Source organism: Nycticebus coucang, chromosome 1 (assembly GCF_027406575.1).
Source record: "Nycticebus coucang isolate mNycCou1 chromosome 1, mNycCou1.pri, whole genome shotgun sequence".
Classification (NCBI taxonomy): Eukaryota; Metazoa; Chordata; class Mammalia; order Primates; family Lorisidae; genus Nycticebus; species Nycticebus coucang.
In genome coordinates this window covers 45,292,224-45,316,212 of record NC_069780.1, presented here as the reverse complement: position 1 = coordinate 45,316,212, position 23,989 = coordinate 45,292,224, and the positions used below count along the sequence as shown (strand labels likewise).

General features: G+C 38.5%; 1 protein-coding gene across 1 annotated transcript in view; it reads right to left on the bottom strand.

The window, feature by feature from the left end:
- Positions 1-23,989, bottom strand: part of SYNPO2 (synaptopodin 2) — a 186,566-nt gene that overhangs the window by 8,358 nt on the left and 154,219 nt on the right. The gene's annotated exons all lie outside the window — the stretch shown is intronic.

The window sequence follows — 23,989 nt, the reverse complement described above, 5'->3', positions numbered from 1 at the left end:
CCATAAACCGTGAAAGCTAAACAATTCCCCTGGCTGAAATCTGTTCACACATGCACGGTAGAGTCTCCAACTGATAAATACTATTTCAACCCCTTTGATGCCTTTTTCTTTTAAACACATGATCAGTGAATACTTAGCACAAACTTGTACTTTGTCAAAAACAGATTCCAGGAGGCCCAAGAAAAGCAAGAATAAATGGTATTTCTTCTGCCTTTGTAATTATTGATCAGAATTTCTGAAAGCAGAGGTCCTGAGGGGCACATGCCTAGAAGGCCCAGCAGGAGCACCTGGGACTGCCTGTTTTTTTCCTTTTGTTCAGGTCAAAACCTTGAGAGTCAAGTTGATGCCTCTCCATCTTATTCTCCACACCTGATCTGTCGGTACATTCTGTCAGCACAGACTTCAAAATATATCCAGTATCTGACCAGTTTTTACCACCTCCACTGGTACCATCCTGGATTAAGTCATGAAACCTCTTGCCTGGATTCTTGTTACAGTCTCCTCGTGGGTTTCCCTATTCCATCCTTGCTTCCTTTAGTCCTGAAGTCCCCAAGCCCTGGCTGTGGACAGGCCCCTGTCTGGTCTGTGGCTGTTAGGAACCGGGCTGTGCAGCATGGGTGAGCAGTGAGTGAGTAGAGAAGCTTCATATGTATTTACAGCTGCTCCCCGTCACTGTGTCACTGCCTGAGCGCCACCTCCTGTCACGTCAGCGACAACGTGAGATGCTCATAGAAACGCAAACCTTACTATAAACTGAATATACTGGGGATCTAGGTTATGCTCCTCCTGAGAATCTAATGCCTGATCATCCAGGGTGGAGATGTAATGCGCTTAAATCATCCTGAAACCATCCCTGTCCACCCTACCTTCCCCATCCATGGAAAAATTGTCTTCCATGAAACCAGTCCCTGGGGCCAAAAAGGTTGGGGACCATTGCTGCAATCTATTATCACAGTAGCCAAAATTATCCTGTTAAAACCCAAGTCAGATGATGTCACTTAGTCCTCTGCCTAAAACCCTCCAAAGGTTTCTCATTTCTAAAAAGGAAAAACTGAAGTCCTTTCATTGACCTAGAGGACCCCACCAAATCAGCTGGCTGGCTGGCTTCTTACATCTCCAACTTCATCCCCAGCCCACGCCCTCCCTCTCCCTTTGCTCCTGCTCCCCTGGTCTCACGATGTTCCTTGAACACGCCGTGCACACACATGCCTTGGGATTTTTACCCCTGCTGAACCTTCTGTCTAGGACACAATGGCCGAGGTCCCAGCACGACTCTTGCCCCATTTCTGCAGGCCTTCCTCACATATCGGATGATCACTCTATTTGGCAATTCCCTCCTCTCAAAATTTCCTATTTTCCTCCTCTGCTTTATTTCTTCTTTTAGACTTACAACCATCTGACTTAATAAATGTTTTACTTAATCATTTTGTTTATTTGTCTTTCTGCACTTGAAATTAAGATCCATCTAAGGGTAAAACTTCCATTTTACTAAGACACTCCTCAAACAATGCCTGGCACCAGAGGCTTGGTGCTTGGTAAGTATTTGCTGAATGAAAAAATGATAATTTCCATATGAGGTTGTCGTAAGTAGAAAATTTAGTAATCATTACCAAAAGATAACCATATATCAGCACAAAAAGATACAGCCCTTCTTGCCCATCAGCTGATATGGTAAGGGGCACACACAACCCGAAGCCCCCTAACTCCAATGCATATCAAAATGCACTCTAAGTCATGTTTAATAAGGCAGATGGGCTTTATCACTGTTTATGAGCAAATCAATTTTTCTAAACAGGTGGAAGATTTTAAAGCTCACATCATGATTGCATTCAGCTCAATGGAAGTTTAAGGGTTTTGTGCTTTGATTTTGCAAATGAGAAAAATCTTACAGAAAACTGTGCATAAATCCTGAAAATTGCCTGAAGTACATTTGCAAGATTATAAAAAAAGGACTAGGAAGAAAAAGATAATGGAGATTGCAATTAGATAAGGCTGAAGAGGAGAAAGGAGAAAGTTGATTTACTATTTATCACTACAGTGCAAGTAGGTGCTTGGCAGCGCTGCTAACTAATCCCTTAGGTCACTCTCTGCTCTGACCAATCTTCAATTACAATTTTCTTAACAGTAGAAGTAGTTAGACATTGGGAAAAAATTTCTTTTTTTAGAATCCTTTTATCTGGCTTTTTTTTTTGAATATAGGACAAATATACCTTCAAGTGATTTAGACAACCAAGCTTGAAGAGGGGACAAGGGAAGAGAATTTTAAGATCATTTTCTTCCAGTCACTTAAAAAAAAGCCTATTCGCAGCCGAGTAACAGCTTCCTTGCATCTGGGCACCGTGAGTCTGGGGAGATAGGACTCCAGGCATCTCTGGCTGGTGGGATCTGCCTATCATCACCCCTGAGAGGATACAGGGAGTCAGCGAGAGACTTCTGGACCCCAAGAGGAGGACTAAAACTGGAAAACCGGAAAGTGGTCGCGTGTGTTCAATCCGTCTAAACCCGCCCACAACTGTAAGTTCAGTAGCAGCGAGACTGCAAACCAGAAAGGCCTTACCTGTGAACTGTTTTGGTGTCTTTGAACTTGGCACTCAGCTGAACTGCCTTGGGGAGAGCCTGAGCGGGAGTGCGGAGAACTTTGGCCTTTGTCTAGGGCCCCAGTCTGAGCTGCTGAGCCAGACGGAGCTAATAGTGTTTGGCTCTGGGTCACAGGCAGCCATTGTGAGCGATCTTCCCCGGCAAGCTCCGCCCTCAGGGTCCCAGAGCTGGAATTGGGTGGGAGCTGGTAACCCAGCGACCAAGTAGCCTAAGGGAGGGGTCTGAGCCGCCTTGCAGCCCTAACCCTCGGGGGCAGAGGGAGACCAGTTTTGGCACACAGGGTAAGTGGATAGCCACTTCAGCAGCGATTCCAGCGACAAGCACTTCCCTGGGAAAGCTTCTGCTCAGCAAGTGAACAAGTGCAAAGTGCCTTTTAAGTGGGCTAAAGAGAGATTTAGGGTGTCTACCTGCTGGGGTTTGAGAAACTAGCAGCCTCCAGTCGTATCAGAACTGTGATTAACATCTCATACCCCAGAAGACCACGTGTTGCCCAGACAATATTCAATAACATATACATACTGCTTTGTTTTTGGTTGTGTTTTTTTTTTGGGGGGGGGGAGGGGAGTTTGGTTGTTTTTTTTGTTTATTTTGATGTTGTTGATGGTTGTTTTGTTTTTAAGTTCAACCTTTTCCATACAGATCCTTTTTCTTTCTCAATTTTTCTAGTTTAATTATAATTTCCCATTGCTGCCTATTTCAATACTTAGAACTTCATTTTTGTTAGTGTTTCTACCACTATTATTTGGTTTTTCCAGCCAATTTTATCCCGTAAAGTTTTCTGTTTGCTTCTTTTGGTTTGATTTATAGCATTTTTGTCTTTCCTCTCTACTTGGTGGAGGTGGGATACTGTGTGTGATCAGGTTAGCAAAGAGCTGCTGACCTCAAGGGAACCACCCAACTGGGCACCCCCAGAAGGTGGTTTTTTTTTTTTAAGGTTGTATCAAAGTACCCTACTGTACACCTATATTGCTCTGTCTCCCTCTTTCTGCGCCTCTCTTCTTTTTGTCAATATTTCTTTTACCCACCCCCTCTCCTTTCTCTATTTTTCTTTTTTTTTTTCTTATCACTCGGTCCTCCTTTCTTTCATCCCTTTTTTCCTCTTCAACCTTCTCACCCTTCTGGTCCTGTAACCCTTACTCCACAGGCACGAGAACTTAAAGAGCAAAAGAAAGTGAAAGGAAAATTAGGGCAAGGAAACAGATAAAAGAAATCACTCATGAGGAAGAATCAGCAGAAAACTCCAGGCAACATGAAGAACCAGTCCAGAACAACCCCGCCAAGGGACCATGAGGTAGCTACTGCAGCGGATTCCACCTATAAAGAAATGTTAGGAATGACAGAAAGGGAATTTAGAATACACATGTTGAAAACAATGAAAGAAATGATGGAAACAATGAAGGAAACTGCTAATAAAGTGGAAAATAACCAAAAGGAAATTCAAAAACAGAATCAAATCAGAGATGAACGATATGAAGAATATAAAAAGGATATAGCAGAGCTGAAGGAAATGAAACAGTCAATCAGGGAACTTAAAGATGCAATGGAAAGTATCAGCAATAGGTTAGACCATGCAGAAGAAAGAATTTCAGAGGTAGAAGACAAAGTTTTTGAGATAACTCAGGTAGTAAAAGAAGCAGAAAAGAAGACAGAGAAAGCAGAACGTTCACTGTCAGAATTATGGGACTTTATGAAGCGTTCCAACGTACGAGTTATAGGAATTCCAGAAGGGGAAGAAGAATGCCCCAGAGGAATGGAAGCCATACTACAGAATATTATAAAAGAAAATTTCCCGAATATCACCAAAGATTCTGACACACTGCTTTCAGAGGGATATCGGACCCCAGGTCGCCTCAACTCTAACCGAGCTTCTCCAAGACACATTGTGATGAACCTGTCCAAAGTCAAGACAAAAGAAAAGATTCTGCAAGCTGCCAGGAGTAAGCGCCAGTTGACCTACAGGGGCAAATCCATCAGAGTGACCGCAGACTTCTCTAATGAAACTTTCCAAGCAAGAAGACAATGGTCATCTACCTTTAATCTACTTAAACAGAACAATTTCCAGCCCAGAATTCTGTACCCTGCTAAGCTAAGCTTCAAAATTGATGGAGAAATCAAATCATTTACAGATATACAAACATTGAGGAAATTTGCCACAACAAGACCAGCTCTACAGGAAATACTTCAACCTGTTCTGCACACTGACCACCACAATGGATCAGCAGCAAAGTAAGAACTCAGAAATTAAAGGACAGAACCTAACCTCCACACTGATGCAAAAGATAAAACTAAGCAATGGACTCTCACAAAATAAGACGAATAGAATACTACCACACTTATCAATTATCTCAATAAATGTTAATGGCTTGAATTCCCCACTGAAGAAACATAGATTGGTTGACTGGATTAAAAAACACAAGCCATCCATTTGCTGTCTGCAAGAAACACACCTGGCTTCAAATGACAAATGAAAGCTCCGAGTCAAGGGTTGGAAGACAATTTTTCAGGCAAATGGAATTCAGAAGAAAAGAGGAGTTGCAATCTTATTTTCAGATACATGTGGATTTAAAGCAACTAAAGTCAAAAAAGACAAAGATGGTCACTTTATATTGGTCAAGGGAAAAATACAACAAGAAGACATTTCAATTCTAAATATATATGCACCCAATTTAAATGCTCCCAGATTCTTGAAACAGACCTTACTCAGTCTGAGTAATATGATATCTGATAATACCATAATAACAGGGGACCTTAACACTCCTCTTACAGAGCTGGACAGATCCTCTAAACAGAAATTAAACAAGGATATAAGAGATTTAAATGAGACCCTAGAACAACTGTGCTTGATAGACGCATATAGAACACTCCACCCTAAACATAAAGAATATACATTCTTCTCATCACCCCATGGAACATTCTCCAAAATTGATCATATCCTGGGACACAAAACAAATATCAACAGAATCAAAAGAATTGAAATTTTACCTTGTATCTTCTCAGACCATAAGGCACTAAAGGTGGAACTCAACTCTAACAAAAATGCTAGACCCCACCCAAAGGCATGGAAATTAAACAATCTTCTGTTGAATAACAGATGGGTGCAGGAAGAAATAAAACAGGAAATCATTAACTTCCTTGAGCATAACAACAATGAAGACACAAGCTACCAAAACCTGTGGGATACTGCAAAAGCAGTTTTGAGAGGAAAATTCATCGCTTTAGATGCCTACGTTCGAAAAACAGAAAGAGAGCACATCAACAATCTCACAAGAGATCTTATGGAATTGGAAAAAGAAGAACAATCTAAGCCTAAACTCGGTAGAAGAAAAGAAATATCCAAAATCAAATCAGAGATCAATGAAATTGAAAACAAAAGAATCATTCAGAAAATTAATGAAACAAGGAGTTGGTTTTTTGAAAAAATAAATAAAATAGATAAACCATTGGCCAGACTAACGAGGAATAGAAAAGTAAAATCTCTAGTAACCTCAATCAGAAATGATAAAGGGGAAATAACAACTGACCCCACAGAGATACAAGAGATCATCTCTGAATACTACCAGAAACTCTATGCCCAGAAATTTGACAATGTGAAAGAAATGGATCAATATTTGGAATCACACCCTCTCCCTAGACTCAGCCAGGAAGAAATAGAGCTCCTGAACAGACCAATTTCAAGCACCGAGATCAAAGAAACAATAAAAAAGCTTCCAACTAAAAAATGCCCTGGTCCAGATGGCTTCACTCCAGAATTCTATCAAACCTTCAAGGAAGAGCTTATTACTGTACTGCAGAAATTATTCCAAAAAATTGAGGAAGAAGGAATCTTCCCCAACACATTCTATGAAGAAAACATCACCCTGATACCAAAACCAGGAAAAGACCCAAACAAAAAGGAGAATTTCAGACCAATCTCACTCATGAACATAGACGCAAAAATTCTCAACAAAATCCTAGCCAATAGATTACAGCTTATCATCAGAAAAGTCATTCATCATGATCAAGTAGGCTTCATCCCAGGGATGCAAGGCTGGTTTAACATACGCAAGTCTATAAACGTTATCTACCATATTAACAGAGGCAAAAATAAAGATCACACGATCCTCTCAATAGATGCAGAAAAAGCATTTGATAAAATCCAGCATCCTTTTCTAATTAGAACACTGAAGAGTATAGGCATAGGTGGCACATTTCTAAAACTGATTGAAGCTATCTATGACAAACCCACAGCCAATATTTTACTGAATGGAGTAAAACTCAAAGCTTTTCCTCTTAGAACTGGAACCAGACAAGGTTGTCCTCTGTCACCTTTACTATTCAACGTAGTGCTGGAAGTTCTAGCCAATACAATTAGGCAAGACAAGGAAATAAAGGGAATCCAAATGGGAGCAGAGGAGGTCAAACTCTCCCTCTTTGCTGACGACATGATCTTATACTTAGAGAACCCCAAAGACTCAACCACAAGACTCCTAGAGGTCATCAAAAAATACAGTAATGTTTCAGGATATAAAATCAATGTCCACAAGTCAGTAGCCTTTGTGTACACCAATAACAGTCAAGATGAGAAGCTTATTAAGGACACAACTCCCTTCACCATAGTTTCAAAGAAAATGAAATACCTAGGAGTATACCTAACAAAGGAGGTGAAGGATCTCTATAAAGAAAACTATGAAATCCTCAGAAAGGAAATAGCAGAGGATATTAACAAATGGAAGAACATACCATGCTCATGGATGGGAAGAATCAACATTGTTAAAAGTCTATACTTCCCAAAGCAATCTACCTATTCAATGCCATTCCTATCAAAATACCAACATTGTACTTTCAAGATTTGGAAAAAATGATTCTACATTTTGTATAGAACCGGAAAAAACCCCGCATAGCTAAGGCAGTTCTCTGTAACAAAAATAAAGCTGGGGGCATCAGCATACCAGATTTTAGTCTGTACTACAAAGCCATAGTGCTCAAGACAGCATGGTACTGGCACAAAAACAGACACATAGACACTTGGAATAGAATTGAAAACCAAGAAATGAAACTAACATTTTACAACCACCTAATCTTTGATAAACCAAACAAGAACATACCTTGGGGGAAAGACTCCCTATTCAATAAATGGTGTTGGGAGAACTGGATGTCTACATGTAAAAGACTGAAACTGGACCCACACCTTTCCCCACTCACAAAAATTGATTCAAGATGGATAAAGGACTTAAATTTAAGGCATGAAACAATAAAAATCCTCAAAGAAAGCATTGGAAAAACACTGGAAGATATTGGCCTGGGGAAAGACTTCATGAAGAAGACTGCCATGGCAATTGCAACAACAACAAAAATAAACAAATGGGACTTCATTAAACTGAAAAGCTTCTGTACAGCTAAGGAGACAATAACCAAAGCAAAGAGACAACCTACACAATGGGAAAGGATATTTGCATATTTTCAATCAGACAAAAGTTGATAACTAGGATCTATAGAGAACTCAAATTAATCCACATGAAAAAAGCCAACAATCCCTTATATCAATGGGCAAGAGACATGAATAGAACTTTCTCTAAAGACGACAGACGAATGGCTAACAAACACATGAAAAAATGTTCATCATCTCTATATATTAGAGAAATGCAAATCAAAACAACCCTGAGATATCATGTAACCCCAGTGAGAATGGCCCACATCAGAAAATCTCAAAACTGCAGATGCTGGCGTGGATGTGGAGAGAAAGGAACACTTTTACACTGCTGGTGGGACTGCAAACTAGTACAACCTTTGTGGAAGGAAGTATGGAGAAACCTCAAAGCACTCAAGCTAGACCTCCCATTTGATCCTGCAATCCCATTACTGGACATCTACCCAGAAGGAAAGAAATCCTTTTATCATAAGGACACTTGTACTAGACTGTTTATTGCAGCTCAGTTTACAATCGCCAAAATGTGGAAACAGCCTAAATGCCCACCAACCCAGGAATGGATTAACAAGCTGTGGTATATGTATTAGTATATGAATACTATTCAGCCATTAAAAAAAATGGAGACTTTACATCCTTCGTATTAACCTGGATGGAAGTGGAAGACATTATTCTTAGTAAAGCATCACAAGAATGGAGAAGCATGAATCCTATGTACTCAATTTTGATATGAGGACAATTAATGACAATTATGGTTATGGGGGGGGGAACAGAAAGAGGGAAGGAGGGAGGTGGGTGGGGCCTTGGTGTGTGTCACACTTTATGGGGGCAAGACATGATTGCAAGAGGGACTTTACCTAACAATTGCAATCAGTGTAACCTGGCTTATTGTACCCTCAATGAATCCCCAACAATAAAAAAAAAAAAAAAAGTATAAATAAAAAAAATAAAAAAAAAGCCTATTCCTCATATTCCCTACAGCTTGCTTCTTAAAGTGGGTCATAAGTGTTTTCTCACCAAGAGGGGTTTGGGAAACTCTGCTGTAGCACTCTTGTATCTAGAAAATGGAGAAGAGTTCCCATTTTTTTAGGTAAAAGTTTACAGTATTATCCTGCCTCACAAGAATAGGACTGAGAAACAGGACTAATAAGCCCCATTTTTTTAATAGAAAAGCAGCCAAAGGAACCACACTTTGTTTAAATAGTTCCATGGGTACAAGAACACACACTTCTACCAAAGTAAGAGGTGCAGTCTTACAGCAGCTCATCTTGGCTCTGACACTGACTATTCATCTTGGATTAACTTTTAGATTGAATTTTTTGTTCTAAAGCAATGAACTTTTAAAATAAAAAGTTTTACTCCATGCTTGAAGGAAATCCATTTGTGAAAAAGGGGAAGGGTTGTAAATGACAGTAGAAGTCAGCATGTTATATTGGCAAGAATGTGAACTTGGATGTCACACTGACTGCCTCTTGTTACCCAGATGATTCTCCCAGGCTTACTTTCCTCACGAGTAAAACAGGAATCATGGAGGCTATCATCTGGGTAGAGTAGTGGTTGCATTTATAAGTTGAAGGCCATGTAGCACAACAAATGGTGATTGTTTTTGTTATTGTGAGAAGAGACTGTGGTGGTAAAGGTGTCAGAGACCTGGCAGAACCTTTTGTTCAAGAGGCAACTGCATAAGCAGGCTGAGACCTAGGTTAAAAATAGGAGGGAGCCTTGCCTTTGAAGTGGCTTTAGAGTTTGCAGCTCACGCCTTAGATACAGCCCTGCCAGCCCCAGCCTCCCTCCTGCCATCAGAACGCAGGCAGCTGGGCTGGCCAACAGTGCCACTGACCTCATCTCCCTGCTAGGTCAGAGTGGGCCAAAATAAAGACTTCTTGCTTTTTTTTTTTTTTAACCTTCTGTTACAAAGGGATTAAAAATAACCACACTCAATTTAAGGTGATGAAGACTAATGTTAAGGAGGAATCTGTGCATATACTTTTGAGGTCCTTTTTATCATAGAAGCAATGATAACAATAATAACTAAAATATATATAGTTTGTACAATCTACTAGTCATCATTCTTAGCACTCTGTATTTATAACCTCATGTAATTTTCTCAACAGCTCTACAATCCCTATCTTGCAAATAAGGAAACCAAGGCATAGACATTGAGTAATTTACCCTAGGTCATGTGGTCAGTAATGTTTGTATAGGGAAATTGGAGAATTAAAGCCATAGGTAATAACATTGTATTTGAATAAATATTTTAAGCCATTAAATCTCTTAATGGAAAAAAAATGACTATATTAGCAATTTTTATCTTCTCTTTATTTTTATGCTTCAAAAAAGAAGCATATTGCTCTGCAAATTATAGCCTATGAAACTACTTCTATTAATAGAGATGGTATTTCATTTAAATAGCTGAAATTGCCACCTTAACATTTTTTGTAATTTTGGGGGGAAAACCTTACTTCAGTATATTTTTATAAAAGTCTAGTTTAACTGATTCAAACATAAAAATAAATCTTTCAAACACTTTTCAGAATATTTTCTCAAAAGTTTTCTCTTTTTCAAAAGATTTAAATAGTAAAAGTCATTCATATGGATTCCCACCATAGAAAAAATTTATAATAGATATCAAAAGTTCAGATTTTGGGGTCAGGCTAGGTGGCTCGTGCCTGTAATCCTAGCACTCTGGGAAGCCAACGCAGGCCGATCACCTGAGCTCATGAATTCGAGACCAGCCTGAGCCAGAGTGAGATCTTGTCTCTAAAATAGCCAGGCATTGTGGTGAGCACCTGTAGTCCTAGTTACTTGGGAGGCTTAGGCAAAAGAATCGCTTAAACCCAAGAGTTTGAGGTTGCTGTGAGCTGTGACACCACAACACTTTACTGAGGATAACAAAGTGAGACTCTGTCTCAAAAAGAAAAGTTCAGATCGTCAGTTTCTATGCAGAAGAAACATAATTTTCACAATGAACAAAGGACGTTGATCTTGTATAAATAATAAACTTTTGACTTTGTGGGAGGTTTTTTTAATAGAGAAAAATGTTAGTGCCTGGCATATAGTTAAGTATTTAATATAGTAGAGTCATCATTATTAGTATAAAAATTAACATGTTACATACCTTATTCAATTATAATTATAATACATTATAAAACCCACTTAAACTTGTGTTTAGCTATGTGAAAATAGCTTTAGCTGCCCATAATATCCTAAATACCCTTCATTTCTAGAACAAATCTGGAAAACTATCTCCTTTCTCCTTCATTCACAAAGGAAAACTGCCATTAATGTTCTTTTACTGCTGGAAAGAAAGAGAGGATGAGGTAAGATAACTTTTTATAGACTAGGTACTTGTTCTTTGAGGTAAAGCTAATATCCCTTAAGCAAAATTATTTTCCAAGAAGAATGGTTTTGGATTTCTTAGAGGAAAATTTTATCAGTTAAGATTTTAAGAACAAATATTCTTAAGAACCACGTGCATGCCATCTAACATGTACCATAACATTCTCAAAACATCCCCCAGTGTGTCTTTAAGCCATCCTCTGTCACAACTCCTAATTACATTAAAACACCTTGAGGAATCAAAGCTGGTTAATGGTAGTGACCAAGACACATCACTGACTACACAACCATGACACGTGACAACATTATTTCACAAAGATGTAGAGAATATGCTATGAAGAAAATGAATGTCTTGGTCTTTATAGTTGTTCTTCTGCCCATTACATTCCTGAGCTTATTAAATGTATGCTTTGATTCATATCCTGAGTACTAAGAGGTTTAGCTTATGGTTCTTTGAGAAATTTAAGATTTACTGCCAAATCATATTTATGTTGTCCTCATGAAAAATATGGCCCTAGAGTAATGTTTAAAATTAGGAATCGTACTGGGCTGTTTCCACTGAATGGACACAATGTAGGAATGTGTGACACACCTTTTGGGTGCAGGACACAGCTACCAGGGGGACTCTACATAACAAATTCAAATATTGTGACTTGGTTGCTTGTACCCTCACATTAACCTGAAATTAAAAATAGAACTAGGAATCATAAATCTAACTCTTCATCAGAAAAGGCATCAACAACTTGTTTTTTAAACATAGAGAAAACTAATTAATTCCCTTACCACTTAGCTCTAGTCCAAGTGGTAAATATTATTTAAGATACTTTTTCTGGTCTGAGGGAATTTGCACAATAATTTCGTGTATGTTGTTTCATTTTAGAGACACAGGAAGGCCATCAAGTAGGTGGGATTTTCAAATGTCTGATTGTTTTGGAATAGATAAAAGATCACCAAGGAGAGAATGGATTAAAGCAGAATATACAGTGACAGTCATGATCATATGCTTTTCAAACACAATTGAGAAACTTGGAAGATGTCATTAATCAGAAATAGCCCAAGTACATTTTTTCAAAATAAGAAGGATTTACTTCACTTGAAAACATTAATCCCAGATATTTGTAGTCTGTCTTTAATGGTTCAAAGGGATCTCTCGCAGGATATTGGAATGCTTATCTACTTGTCAAACTTTGAAAATTAGAGACAAAATGTACTTAGTTTTGCCTGTGGCTTTCTGTTTTCTAGTGTCAAATCTTTCTTAATGCACCCACAAAATTACAATGTATAATTACCTAGATTAACATTGCATGTTGCTACAATAGCAAATTTCGCTATGTGGGCCACACATTCATCAAAAGGATTTTATCCTTTATTATTCACTGACTTCTCCCCAGCCCTATATTTTCCTTCATTTTGATGCTAGGTATTTATTGGCAATTACAATTGCTAAATGATTTCTTCACTTTTTGATTGAGGCAAATGTACTGATGAATTTATAAAAATCTTATGAATTAGGTACAAATACTACATCAACCTCTTAACTGTTTGGATAGTATTGTCCTAAGATAAAAAAATAACTTCTTCTGGAGACACCAAAATGTCTAGGCCCTTTTAAATACCTACACATTTGGGAGTGAAAGAGGAAGAGAGAGAGAGACCCCTCAGTAATATACATTATATGTGGGATGCTCTTAAGCAACTATTTTCAAAAAATATTCAGGAAAGCATGAAAAAAGAAATGACCAGAGATTATCTATTTAGAAAAAGATTCCCAACTGATACCAGTCAAAATACCTCTCCAATCTATTTTGATCTCTGTATTAGATATCATGAGACACTCTCTGATAGTAGTATAGAGGTTCTGGAGTTAATCTTGCCTATGTCAGTATTGGTAAATCTAATGCAAAGAAGCACCTTTACAAATATAATTAATAGGGCGACGCCTGTGGCTCAAAGGAGTAGGGCGCTGGCTCCATATGCCAGAGGTGGCAGGTTCAAACCCAGCCCTGGCCCCAAACTGCAAAATATATATAATTAATAAATAAAATAATTGAATATTAATAATTAAATATTTATAACTAATAAATCAGTGATTCACTGGTCATCTGGTATCACACCCGTACAGTAAAGTAGACCTCAGATTTAGTCCCTCATTCACCAGTGTCCAGCTCTCCTAGTAGCCTTTCTCCTCCCACTGATAAATATACAAACATATATCCCAGAACTCCCAAACACGCCACCATGTTTTTTGTTTTAGAAGTAAACTTGAGCGTGTCAAAGGTTTGAGAACAATGTGCTTGTTGGGATCAAAGCCTCTCTTCTGATGTTTAAGCAGCCTCTGACTGAGCTTGTGTTTTGTTCATCTACTACACTATTTGCTTGTCTTACTATTAGGGTTAAACAAAAAGGTTGAGCTCTTTCCCTCTAATCCATAAAGTGCATGAACCATGAACTTCCTTTTTCTTTTGAAAATTTTACAATTGTCTATTTATTTTCATTTTAAAAAGCTAATTAACATTCAAAGTGCTTCAAAATTTTCCTTTACCCTAGATCCCAAAATAAAAATGTTTATATGACTGCCAGAGAGATTTAAATCTTATTAATAAGAACATTTTGATTGGAGATAACAGACTCTAGGGCCCTGCAGCAGAGGGAAGTCATACAATTCTTTTCCCTCACAAAGAACTTCAGACAAAAGACAAGGAACTTCAGACAATCCCTTTTCTAGATGATAAAATTGTATCATTCCATTCCTAGAAATATTTCAGGTCATTCTTGATTAGAGGCAGAGGTCAGATAAAATCACATCTCAAGGTCCCCTTTCTTCTTCTATTTAAAAAAAGAAAAAGAAAGAAAGAAACATTCAAGGCAAATTATAATGCAGTGAGGTTTGGAATGCTCCTGTGAAGCATTTTGAGTGAGGAAGAGAGTTTGCTGCCATCTCCTGGGCGTTTGAATGGAAAGTCAGCAAGACGGGTGCTTCAGTCACTAACTTCCAGCAGGGCGCAAAGGCCACAGCAGGTACGTGTACAAGTCTGGCTGTCCCTGACTGGGTGAGTGTGAAACAACAAAGTTGACTTCAGTGTCTTTACATATTAGAAAAGAACTTTTTTAAGGTGTGGTTTACAACCCATTAGCATCAGAATCACCTGGGGTGTATGTTACAAAAACAAATTCCTAGGCCTCAACCAGACCTACCCTGTTTCCCCGAAAATAAGACATCCTCTGAAAATAAGACCTACTTGCAGGAAAGATAAGACATCCCTTGAAAATAAGACCCAATGCATCTTTGGGAGCACACCTTAAAATAAGACACTATCTTATTTTCTTATTTTCGGGGAAACAGGGTAGTAAATCAGAATCTTTAAAGTGGAGCCAGGAGAAAACTCTTAATTTTCCTCTGGGAACAAAAGTAGGAAAGCTGTGCATTACAGCTCTGGGAAGACAATAGCTTGCTCACACTAAAGTGCTGTGTATAAAAGAAATCATGTTAGGTGGTGAGTGAAGTGTAAAAATTAAAATGAAAATCAAAAGTTCTAAGTGATATATTTTGCTTAGTTATTTTAATAATACCACCCACAAGGTGTTGTGACATTTTAGTGGATATTCCTTAATGTAAAATTCAAAATCTCTTTAGATCATATTGTGTTTATATGAAGAATTATATATAATTCTCACCATTTGGTAAATAATGAGTAGTCTGGTGGGTCAGACCACCATCAACAGACTCTGCATATGAGTTTAAAAAAATACCTTAAACCAAGCCCTAATTGTGGAAGGGTTGGAATGACACCTTTCAGACCATTCCTTAATGATTCTCATCAGATAAAAATTTCAGACTCTCAGCTTGGTTTGATTTTTTTTTTTTTTTTTGTCTCTTCAAGATCAGTCCTGACTTCTGTCTCTGACTCAGAAGGATTCTAGAAGTACAAGAAAACCCACAAAAATTCCCTGGGTTTGAAAGGCAGCTGGAATGTTAAGTTCCTCCCTACATTAGTTGCTCAGCTTCTGAGAATTCTGTTTCATCATTTGCAATGTGAGCTGGGAGTTTGCAGTGTTCAGGCCAAGGTTTCACTCCTTCTGTTTTTGGAAAGTGATCATGCTTCTCAGGCAAGGGGATCTATTACTCTAAAAAGGCCAGGTTGCTGACCCTTTGTCCTAGGACAGTGTTGGAAAGGAAGGATAAGGACAGCTGGGAGCTGCGCCTTCCTAGGTCAGCCGGGTTCTGTCAGAGCCCAACTGTTGCAGGTCTGAAGTGGGGTAGTCTCGCGTAGGGTTGCCAACTGTTCCACTTTCTGTGATAGGCCTAGTTAAGCTTCAACTATCCTTCTAGGACCTTTCTCAGGATACCAACAATCCTATTTTGAGAATATGTTTGATTTACAAATATTTCCCAGTAAGAGTTCTCCGCATCTGTTCTATTTAATACTGGTGATTTGAACTGAACTCGAGATCTTTATAGTACAGTCTCAAAGCTGAGGTGAGGTTTATTTTGTACAATATTGAACCAATCTTTTTGAATCCTAGTCTCATCTTTGTATACCACTACAACAGTGCTAGTACAACGGAAAAAATGACAAACAGGTTGAATACAAAGGAATATAAACATATAAAGTTTCGGTAAAAGGAAAGAGTAGAGAAGAAAAAAAGATCTTTCCATTAAAGACTCCTGGAAATAGATTTCTTATGGCAATATGATATTTATACTGACATGGCTGCTGCTTTTTCTGTTTTAATTGTGGTGAGTCCCTTATACTGGGATTCATATTAACAGAGAACACAGAAGAACTTGCTTAATTATTGTTTTCCTCCTTAGAAGATTTTTTTTTTTTTTTGTAGAGACAGAGTCTCAGTACCGCCCTCGGGTAGAGTGCCGTGGCATCACCGGGCTCACAGCAACCTCTTAACTCTTGGGCTTACGCGATTCTCTTGCCTCAGCCTCCCGAGCAGCTGGGACTACAGGCGCCCGCCACAACGCCCGGCTATTTTTCTGTTGCAGTTTGGCCGGGGCTGGGCTTGAACCCGCCACCCTCGGCATATGGGGCCGGCGCCCTACTCACTGAGCCACAGGCGCCGCCCCCTCCTTAGAAGATTTTGAAATAGTAGCTATTGTTTATTACTGCCATTTACAATAATATTAATGGATAATATGTGTTAAATACTGTCTATGTGCCAGGGGCTATTCTATACACATGATACATACTGATTCATTGCATCTTCACAATTTTACTGTCTCCATTTTACCACTGAGTATTTGAAGCACAGTTGAAGCCTTTGTCTACGGTCTCTCAACCAGTACAAAGTAGGCCTAGGATCCACACACAAGCAGTTTGGGCCCAGAGCCCACACCCTTCACTACTACAAGATGTACTTCTGTGTGCTCAAAGTCTATAAACATTATCTCACCTAATCATGTGTGAAGGTCATTTAAGAAACGGTTACATTTTGCTTCCCCTTAATCAAAAATCATGTTTGTTTTTTTTTAATTAAAATATGTAGGAGAGCTTTATTATCTTGTATTACTGTTACTAGAACTCATGGATTTTTTTTTTTTTTCCATCACTATTTTCTTTTTCTTTAATTTGCCAAGTGTAATTAGTGTAACTCTAGTATAAAATGCCAGTTGGCTGGGATTGGTAGGTGTCTGAGGCATTTGCTCTTAATTCCATCATGGGTATTCATTCAATGGAAACCAACAAAATGTTGAGCTTCCCTTTACAATTTATTGAGTTATAAACAAATGGGCTGATAAAATAAATACTGTACCTTTTTCTCATGGACCTTGTTTACTGTATCTATCACGTGACGCTACCAAACGCTAAGAAGATTATTCAATATTTCTTACTTTGATTTAGAAGATTTAGTGTAACTTTTGAGTTATTTCTGAAACATGTAAACCTCATTGCCTCTGATGAACAGTTTCTTTTGTCTGTGATCTGAATCTTCTTGCACCAAGAGTGGTAGCAAAACTTTGCGGTTGAAAAGGGTGGCTGTAGAACTTGCCTGTTGGGTTTTGAGTCTTTGTTCTACCATGTTAGACAAGTGCTTTAACTTTCCTTAGCCTCAATTTTCTCATCTTAAAGTGGGACAAAAATAGTACTTACATCATACTTCAGTCATATTGTAATGACTAAAAGAGTATTATCTTAGGGAGCACCATATTATATAGTAAGTTCCTATAATTGTCAACTCATTGATGACTTTATAATTTTAAACAAAGGCTATGAAGCTCTGCAGATATGAGTTTTTACCACTAATCCAGAAGCCCACATCTTCTTTTCTTGAAGTTAGTGATGGGAATGTTCAAAAACTCATGTTTAGAACCATTTCTTTAGTTCTCAGAAGATGTTTTCAAAATAGCAATGAACATAGTTGAAGAAAAAAAAAAACACTAGAAAAATGTAAGGTGTGAAAATGTCCTGCTTGGAAGTCTTTGACAGAAATAATTGTTGAGAAATCTTCCATTGAGGACGCTTTGAGGCAGGGAAGGTTTGCTGCCACTGGCACCTCCAGCGTGTCTGGTAGCTTAGCTGGGAGAGGCACCATCCATCTCTAAGATTCCAGGGGTAACCATTTTTTTGAAATATAGTTTAAAACACTGAAACTCTGCAACTCCCTTGGTATTCATTATTCCATTTAGAATTATCCTTGTTGAAATGCCTGAAGTTAACCAGTTTAGTAGCAAGCCAAGCTGGGTGCTGGTTCACTACTTAATAAGAAAGTTCCCTAAATTGTATTTAGTCAGAAAGGCATAAATCCAAGAGAAACATTTTCTATTATGTTGAGGTTTCAATTATGCTTCATTTTTTTTGAAAAATCGCACTCCTATTCTCAAACCACGAATAACACCTATTCACTCTGAAGTAAGAAGATAAAAGAATTTTGGAAACTCATAAAAATTGCTGTCAAATTCATCATTTTTACTTGTGAAACAGAGACTGGGTTTCACTTTCAACAACACAGCATCTGATTTTATGAGTAATCTTAGGAAAGTGGATTCGGGGCCTAGGGAGACTGTGGAAACTGTATGGTATTGTGGAGCGAGCCCAGGCTGGACATCAGACTCATGTCTAGGTCCAACCCTAAACCACAACTTATAAGCTTAGGGGTGGCTGGTCAAGTTGTTTAGCCTCTCTGAGCTTCAGATACCTCATCTGTAAAATGGGAATAATACCCTTTTTTCAGAGTAATTCTGAGAAGCCAATGAAACTGTGATATAATTGGTTAGAGTGGAAGCTGTAGACTGAATCTAGGGCCATTACTTAACATGGTATGTTCTGGGGCAGGTTATCCAGCTTCCTTGTGCCTCAGAATCCCTCTACAGTCCATAAAATGGGCATAATGATGGCACAGATCTCGTAAGGACTACTGATTAAAAGTGAACATCTATGAAAGATACTCAACAAAATTCAGGGCCCAAAGTCTGCTCAGTTAAGTTAAAGTTTATTATACCTTTCCTAATTTTTTTTTAGCACAGTTTGTGCATATGATAGAAACCTAATGCATTAACTTCCGCCTTTCCTCAGGCCCCGTGAGGTTGTTTGAATGGCAGACACAGCTTCTGTCCCCTCCCATATCATCCTGACTTGGACCATGATGCTAAATTCAGGGCTGTGGGTGGCCTTGAAAATAGCTTATTTCACTAAATAAAAGTATCAAAGACTCCCTGACCTCTAAAATGTATCCTCAAGGAAAAAAAAAAAAGAAAAAACACTATGCTTTTTGTCATTTACTTTCAAGAAGAACATTTTTCTGTTTATTTCTGGAATGTCTATTTTTTTTTTTTTAAACTCAGGGCCAATTATAATCTTTTTGAATTTTTAAACTTTTTTTCATGAGCAAATCATCAATAGTTATCAAGTTGCTCAAGAAGTAGGAGCTGTGAAAGGCTGCTTTCTCCATGGGAACTTCGAATGTTATGATTTTGAGTATTATCATTGTCAAGTAGAGAAAGGAGGGTAGACTGGAAAGCAGGGCCTTATGACATTTTTGATGAGGGACCTGAAATTATATTTCAACAGTCTCAAAACACATGTAATTTAGATAAACACGTGAAGAATGAGATAAATGGAGATAAACATGAAGAGCTTTCCATTTAGAACAAAAAAAAAAAATGAAAATTTAAAAAATTATATGGATCAGTAACAAAAAATGACTTAAATGATAAGATGCTTTGAAAGTCTAACTTTCTTTCCTATACACTTGAGGTATACTTTATTAGCTCGTACATCTTTGAAAAACTCATTGCTACTCAAGTCTGAGAATGTCTGACAGGATTTGATATTTTCTAATTAAATATCTCTTCATTTAATTGCCTTTGAGTAGTGCTGTGATCCAAGAGCCAGGTTATAGTTGAGTGTACAAAAATACATACCATAGAAATGCAAGGTTTTGGTTTTTCTTTTAATTAGGAAACTGGCTGCACCTGATAACATCAAGGAAAGGCTAGTTCTGATTCAAGGGCTCATCCAGGAAATGGGCTTTTATTGGCCTGATGTTCATAGGATGGGCTGCAGTTCTTATACTGCTGTTTTTTAGGACCATAGAGATAGATAAACAGAGACTGGCCTCTTAGAGCAACTTTGCCTGGTGTTTGGGTCCTGTGAGAATTCATTAGCCTTTATTAGCCTTATGGCCCTTGGCCAACCCTAATGGGATGCCTAGAAAAGAATTCATTTCTGATTTTTCCCTGAATACTTGTGACTAACTCAGCAGCACTGAAGTCTCACACAAGTCTTTGTGTCCCCCTGAGTCCAATGAGATGGGGACGTAAGACCAGCAAAGGTCAGTGTTTACGGGAAAATAATGTTGGTTCTTAGAATTTGTGCATTTTTCTCATGAACTTCAAAAAAACTTTTATTTTTTTTATTTTTTTTTTTTTTATTTTTTTTATTTTTTTTTAATTTTTTTATTAAATCCAAAAAAACTTTTAAAACAAACTCAACAACCCTGATTTTAGGAGGGAACAAGCGCACAACCCACCACTTCCCTCTGGAAGTGTTCTAAGCATTGAACTTTGCAGAAAACAATCACTTCTTTTTGATGACTGTGACTTCAAGTGCCCTTTCTGCTGGCCAATGGTGACTCATAAAACTGACTTCAGGCATTCACTCTTAGGATATGGGTGCTTGCAGATTCTCTAGTTTATAACTGAATGAAATAATACACAGAAAAGGACTTTTATTTAAAGAGTACGTCTAAACTCAGACACAAGCAGGAATGCACATTCTGCTCTCATGTGGCTTTAACTCTGAAAGAGCCACACAGAGTGTTCAACACACCTGTTACGGGCAAAATGACCTTCAAAGTTCTTTAATCTAGTAACTGCAAGTAAGAAAATGCTCCTACGTATGTCACTTGACCCCCTCCCACTTTAAATGTAGACCTGTTTTTCCTTTTTTTTTTTGGTGGGGGGGGCATCTCAGATATGATTCTTGCTGCCAGGCTAGAATTTAGGCTGTGTGCTATTACTTAGCTGTCCTACAATGACTGCTTCAAGAATAGTTAAAACACTGCCTTATTTTAAAGAACAATTTGTTACTCTGATTGATTTTCCTGTGCTTAAAATAAGTTGCTTCTTGTGAAGAATAAATGAGACTGTGGAAGCAAAGGCTTGATACATGTTATCACTAACAATTATACTAGAGATACTTTGAAGTACAAAGTTTTATATGCTGTCTAGAAAGATAACCTAAAGGTGTCTTAGGAAACCTATTCCTAAAAATGTATCTTTCCATGATCAATCCAGAAAGTGTGTTTTTCCTCTCTTAAAACAAGATGTGTCTATTAATAAAATATTAGAAATACAATTGTAAATGTTCCAAGATGAAAGTGGCAATGCTCAGATTATGAGTCTTCCCAGTTCTGTGATTCAATCCGCCCTCCAGTAAGACTGAGGGGGGATATGTTGTCCTTATATTTAATAATATCTTTCTTCCTCCTAAAATCTCACGAGCTATGCAGACTCACTAACATTCTAATCAGGAAGCATGGTTTAACACATTATTAAGGGGACACTTGTGGACAGAGAAATTTGTTTAAAGTCCTGCCGGAAGTCAGTGAGTGTGATTACCTCTTAGTTTCTAGGCATAGTCCATCACCTCTATAAAACATGCAGTGGATTCCTCGAGATGACTTACCAAAGGCCCCTAACTTAACTGGGGCACTCAGTAAATGATTATTGCTATTGAGCTGAAAATGAAAACTGATTTCATGGGCACTCTGCCTAGAAATCAAGCTAACAGAGGATAAGAGAAGAGGCAAGGTGCTAAAAACTAAAACTAAAAATGCCTCCCCAAACCTCATGACCAAACAATCCACCAATCAAACAACCACAACTAAACCAACAGCACTCAGATTGCAAAGGGTGCCCAGTGGGAGGGCAGCGGAGTTCTAACCCTTCCCCCCCCCCGCCACACTGACATCACTTCCATAGCCCCAGCCTGAAGCATGGCACATGCAACTCCCTGGAGGGGGGAGAATAGGGAAAGGAAATCCCTCTTACTCCGGGGAGCTGGTCAGCCCTCCTCTCACTTTCCATATCCCTCAGAGTGGGGTCAGACTTTCTGTTGTGGATATCATTTTGGAGAATTTCCACCCTTCTTCTGTAAATTCAGACTGTATGATCCAAGACAGACTACCAGTTTGCAGTTTTGTAGATGCTTTGAGGGCATACCTGCCATGCCTGGTAGATGGTTTTGAGGAACCCCAGAGAGTCTCAGGGTGACCAGAAGACATAGTCATGTTAGTTGTGCCTTAGTCATAGACTCTGAATAGTGGCTCTGCTAAGATTGCCACCTGTCCAGCAAGAAATGAACTGAAAACACTTCTCATTCTTGCATACCACAAACCTCTGGACAACTGGAAATAACTTGTGGGTCATTACCAATCTAGGATACATTTGAACTGATGATCTCAAGTTGACTACCTGGGTTCCATGTCTTTCTTCTAATTCATGCTGTTCATTAAATGCTGTGTTAAGAATGCAAAGCTAGAAAAATGATCTCCTTTCTTGCTTCACCTTAAGAAGCTTTTTTCTGTTGTTCTATTAGAAAAGAATGCAAAATGCACAGCATTCAACAGATTTCCTTTGCAGGGAACAAGTAATACAAAAAACTGTGTTACATAATGGATAGATTGTTTTTTTTCCCTTTATCCTGTATTAATCTTCCTAATTGACTTCCCAAAAAGGCAACCATGAGACCAAGGTGCATCCTGTGGTTGTTAACCTCTAGGTAAATTGCCACCAAAAGCAATGATAGATTTTTTTCAGAGAAAAAGTAGAAGAATTAGCCCCATTGTTCTACAGCTGACTTAATGCTCCTCTTTGTGTGTTATGTTTTAGAAATAGTAGAGGCTTGCACTTTTATGATGTATGCAGAAATAGATGTGCTCAAAACGGAAATTGTTACAGGAACCATAGGAGAGAAATGACTTAGACCAGAATAGCTCACACATAGTAGAAGGAAGATTTTTTTTAAAATATGGATATTGAACAGATAAAGAAGAAAGTTATATTTTAATAGGATAGTGAAAAATATAGCAGATTGACAGTGACAGCAGAAAAAGAACAGGAATACAGATATTTTCCAAGAATTAAAATGGTACCATGTATCCTCAAACCAGGCAGGTTTTTCTAAGAGGTCTTTAGACATATCTCCTGGGTAAAGTAGATGGCTTTCCTTGGAGCTGTCAAAAATGCTTTATAGTTCTCTACATAAATTCATGTTGAATATTTTCCATGGTTGGCCAGACTCAGACTTAAAATAGATCTGAGAAAGGTCTTCAGGTTTACTTTCAGTACCATTATTCACTTCATAGCCAGCTGGATGACGATATGGTGTGTGACCAATTCAAATGTACAAGGTAACCTTGCCTGGATTATCCTGGTCCTTCAAACATAAATAATAAAGTGAAGGTGCAAGAATAGAATTACAAGGAGCAGTGGGAGAAGCAGTTGTCAAAAAGCCAAACAAACACAAGAAAAAATCCGTGAGATTACTCAGAAGGATGCCAATCATTGTGTGTTCTCCCCTACAGTCACCACGTACGTGGGGTTCCTAAATCATTGTGTGTTCTCCCCTACGGTCACCACGCACGTGTAGTTCCTAAATCATTGTGTGTTCTCCCCTACGGTCACCACGCACGTGGGGTTCCTAAATCATTGTGTGTTCTCCCTTACGGTCACCACGCACGTGGGGTTCCTAAATCATTGTGTGTTCTCCCCTACAGTCACCACGCACGTGGGGTTCCTAAATCATTGTGTGTTCTCCCCTACGGTCACCATGCACATGGGGTTCCTCCTGCTTCACAGTCAGCCCCTGTAGTCAGTAACCCTTCAGGTCCTAATCATATGGTTTCCCAAGATCAGGGTACCTTTATGTGCAGCTTACTTTTCACATGTTACTTCGTTACACTGTATCCCCACTGCCTCAGCTGCTGAAACAAACAGGAAATCGGAGAGGTGCTCACTTAGGTTACTGAGGAGGGGAGAGAGGAATCAATCTCTAAGTGTAATTATCCTTCCTTCCCAATCCCATTTACTGTACACGTGTCTTCTGAAAAGAGCCAATAGATGTACAACCATCTGGCAAAGAACCTAATACATAGTAATCATTAAGACCCTCCTTCTTACCCACTTCTCACTCAACT